Source organism: Lactuca virosa, chromosome 3 (genome assembly GCF_052849685.1).
Source record: "Lactuca virosa cultivar CGN04683 chromosome 3, Lactuca_virosa_CGN04683_v6, whole genome shotgun sequence".
In the NCBI taxonomy this organism is placed as follows: Eukaryota; Viridiplantae; Streptophyta; class Magnoliopsida; order Asterales; family Asteraceae; genus Lactuca; species Lactuca virosa.
Genome location: NC_136428.1, coordinates 21,004,525 through 21,009,212, shown reverse-complemented (window position 1 = coordinate 21,009,212; position 4,688 = coordinate 21,004,525). Strand labels below are relative to the sequence as shown.

The 4,688-nt window shown below is 35.6% G+C and overlaps 1 pseudogene; it reads right to left on the bottom strand.

The window, feature by feature from the left end:
- Positions 1-4,026: 4,026 nt before the first annotated feature.
- LOC145163335 (putative mitochondrial protein AtMg00820 pseudogene) lies at positions 4,027-4,371 on the bottom strand (annotated as a pseudogene).
- Between the last annotated feature and the right edge of the window lie 317 nt (positions 4,372-4,688).

Genomic DNA, 4,688 nt, shown 5'->3' with positions numbered 1-4,688 from the left:
AGACAGATATGAGAAGCCGCACCTAGGGAGTACTGCAATTTGAGGTTTTTAAATTTTATATGGCCCATGTAAACAAAACAAATGACCCTATCGAACAGGGAAGGTAGAGCAGATGTAAATCTTGCAAGGTAGCTGAGGACATGGCTTTCCGTCTTAAATTGATTACCACCCGAATTTGTATAATGTGACTCGGGCAGGAATCTACATGTGATGAAGCCTCCACGAAAGGGTATTGATTTTTAAGGAATGGTTGTTGGAAATAATAGGATCAAGTATGTATGTTAAGCTTGAAGATATAAATATTCCAAGTGGTATATGGTTGTCAAAAAGCATCAACTATAAACTATAATAAATCAAGATCCATTTTGCCACGTATCAATCTCTTATGAGTTTTGACACTTGTCATTTTATGATATTTTAGAAATTAAATAATATCCACGTGTCAATTTCTAAGTTTTTCTAATTTTTTAAATTAAAAAGTCACATAATACTTATATATGCAAAATATTAAATGTAATAAATATGATAGTAATTGTAATTAATACATTTTTTCTTTCCTTATTTCAAAATTTTATTTAAAAAAATACTTAATGTTTATATTTTAAATTTTTGATTTTTTTTAATCAATCCGTGTAATACACTGGTTTTACACCTAGTTTTAAGAATAAAGTAGAGACAATTAACTAAAGTATTAGTCTTCTAAATGAAAGAACCGTTTACATTTGGAATGATATGATGGTTACAAAATTGAGCGAAACACTCCTTAAATAGCCTAAAATTACTAATATTAAAAATGATAAAGTATAATATACTTTCATTATTAATTATTATAAGGATTGTCGGGTGTCGATCAACAAGATTTGGACAACAAGGGTTGAACATTTTTTTAATCACGAAAGTTATCCAGCAAAGAAATCTAGTTGTCCAACAAAACTATCCACCTATCCTACCTAGTTATCCAGCCAATTTAAATATCACATTCTCCACTTAAACTAGACAAAGCTAGGTATCCACTATGCCAAATATATTTCGCATTCACCGTGTTTCAAGTGTGTCAAATCCTTTGTCAAGGTATATGCTCGCAAATCCTTCGACTTCACATATTTTGACTAATATTTGTCCATTTTCAACACACTTCATAAGAAGTGAAAGCGAATGTCAATGCGCTAGCTTCGAATGAAAATATTTGATTTTTCATAAAGGGAGATGTTGACATGTTATTGGTATATAAAGTGATAGGTATGGCGTGATATCTCCTAAGTATAGAATTATAAAAATCGACCACACAATTTGTGGAGGATCGGTATTCAATATATAATAAGGAATACAACACTAACTTAGGATAATTACATAACTTAAAGGGATATGCACAATCCTTTACTAAAATACAAATATTAATCTAATAACCCCCTAAATCGAAAAGGCGGTGGGCCAAGACGAAGCATGATAGTAAATGGTTCAAATTGAGTCATTGACAAACTCTTTGTGAAGATGTCAGCGACCTGAAGATTGGTAGGAACAAACTTGGTGTATAATTTTCCTGATGTAACAAGTTCTCAGATGAAATGATACTCGATATGGTTTGCTCGTTTATGAGAAACTAGATTTTGCGTCATAAATAAGGCACTTTTACTATCACACAAAAGCGTTGGTCGATCTAGTGGCACTACTAGAAAAAGGAGGGGTTTCCTACGAATATTTCTGAGGAAAAGGAATTTTTCGGTATTACCTACGAATTAACGAGGAAAGTCTTAGGAATAACCATAAACGCGCTTTCCTCGGAAGTTCCTACACTTTTTTTAGGATCTCTATAAACCCCCAACTTTCCTCAGTATTTCCTTAGTAATATTTTTTTTAACAATTTTTTTCTTGTAACAAAAGACTCATGTCGAGTTTAAGTGGAGAATGCACTCATTGTTCCTACACTTTTCCTACGAAGTTTATTAGTTAAATGTATGTTGCTATAATATATAAAAATGTTAATATATACTTTGTTTTTACTATTTTTTTATGTTACTAATGTATCTTTCTTTTAATATTTTTTTTAGGTCCGGGAGTTGGAACCAGCTCATGCTGAATTGGCCCGACAAAATGGTGAAATGGCCGAAAGACAAACACAAATGGAAAAACAAATTGCGGAAATGGTCGAGTTCATGAGACGATACGATACTAATAACCGTCCCGACAATCCATCGAATGCACCTTAGATTATTTGTTGTAAACTTTTGTATTTTTTTAAAAACTTCTATATTATGTTTTTGGTTTACACGATTGTTAAAACTTATGTTCTAAAGTGTAAACATTTGTATGACTTTTAGATTTATGTTTATTGTTCTTCTGCATTTTAGGCTGATTTTTTTTTGGTTTTTTTTATATTTTTTTCTATTCTTTTATAGTTGCATTGTTTCTTGGAAATTCGTAGGAACTTCTGTCACGAAAAAGTTCACTAAAAGTTGTCAACAAAGTGTGGTACGGTTTGTGTATCCCACATCGGTAGGACACGGTAATATAAATGACTATATATGTTGGAGTCCCCCTTCTCTCCATAAGGGCTCTTTTGAAGAGACAATCTTGAGCTCCACATATATTTATATGATATCAGAGCTGGCGTCCCACACCCCCGTGGTTTAGCACATCCTTATTTATCCTCATCGAGCCTCCGACTTTGAGGGGAAGTGTTAGTGTATCATACATCGGTACGACACGGTAATATAAATGACTATATATGTTGGAGTCCCCCTTCTCTCCACAAGGGCTCTTTTGAAGAGACAATATTGGGCTTCATATATATTTATCTCTCCACAGGGCTTTTTTGAAGAGACAATCTTGGGCTCCATATATATTTACATGTACAAGGAAATTTGTTGGAAATACATTTCCACGGAATTACTCAAAAAAATGTTTCCTAGGAGATTCCGAGAAAATAACTTCCTAGGAGATTCCTCGGAAAAAAAAATTCCTCGGAAATTCGTTGGAAAAAATTTCCTCGAAGATTCCTTGGACATAAACTTCCTAGGAGATTCCTCGGAAATGAACTTCCTAGGAAAACCCTCGGTACTTCCGACAAAAAAATATTTCCTAGGAAAGGCGTCGGAAAGTTCCTCGGAAATCCCTTACAAAACATTTCCTAGGAGGGTTTTACCTATGCACAAGATTTTCTCGACATTTCCTCGAAAACGCCGTTTTCCAGACCAGTTCAGCAGCAGTATTAGCAATTTTATGATATCCAAACTCACAACTGGATTGAGACACGGTGGGTTGTTTCTTTGCACTCCAAGAAATAAGATTTCCACCTAGAAATATAGACTACCCATAAGTGGAACGACTAGTCTCAAGACAACGGGAGCAATCAGCATCGGAGTATCCCAAAAGAAGATTCTTATGAGCATGAGTAAAGCTAAGGCCAAATGATACAGTTCCTTTGACATAACGTAATATCCTCTTGACCGACTGAAAATGAGTAATGGTTGGAGCATGAAGAAATTGACTTACGTGATTAACAGAGTAAGACAAATCTGGTCTGGTAATGGTCAAATATTGTAGTGCCCCAACAAGCGATCGATAAAGAGTGGGATCGGAAAATAAAACACCATCTAAAGTGAAAGAATCATGAGGAGCAAGAGGAGTAGGAGTCAGATTGGAGTCAATGAGACCAGCACATTGAAGAATGTCGTGAGCATACTAAGACTAAGTAAAAAACAACCCATCATCGGTATATGCAACCTCGAGACCCAAAAAATAATTAAGATCTCCAAGATCCTTAATTTCAAATTCACTATGGAGTTATGAAATAAAGGTAAAGATAATGGACTCGTTGTTGCCAGTGAGGATGAGATCATTAACATAAACGAGTAAGTACATGATGAATGAGTTTTGTGCATATACAAAAGGGACGTTTCAGCACGACTGCAGGTGAAGCCGTATTAGGCGTTGAAACCAAGCACGAGGAGCTTGCTTTAGACCATACAAGGCTTTTGATAACTTACAAACGTGTTTTGGAAACTGAGCATTTATGAAACTGGGAGGCTACTCCACAAAAATTGTCTCGTATAAGTGTCCACTGAAGAATGCATTCTTGATATCAAGTTGGTGCAGTTTCCATCCATTTAACACAGCAAGAGATAGGACGATGTGAACAGTTGCAGCCTTAACAATAGGGCTAAAGGTATGCGAATAATCTAGCCCCGATATTTGTGTAAAACATTGGGCCACCAAATAGGCTTTATAACGCTGAATGGTTCCATCAGAATTGTACTTGATACGAAATAGCCATTTTGAGCCAACAACATTAGATGAATCTGGAAGAAGAACCAATGTCCAGGTATTGGAATGTTTCAAAGCATCCATTTCCTCACAATGACAACCATCCATTGAGGATCCTTGGCGATGGATTTGAAACCTCCTGGCTCAGTTGCATATAAAAGAGCAATATGAAGAGGATTGGTTGTAAGAGAGGCAAGATCATTCATATGTTTAGGTTTGAAGATACATTCTTTTGCCCGAGTAACCATAGGGTGTAAAGAAGAGGAAACCGGTTGGGAGGTGGCTGGAGTGGAAGACGACGGTGTTGGGATGGATGATGGTGAAACGGGCTAAGCTAGAGAGATCGGTGTATTTTGGCATGGAGGAATATCGGCTAATGTTGGAGGTTTTTAGGCTAAAATGATAGGTTCTTGTTTGGGGTAATA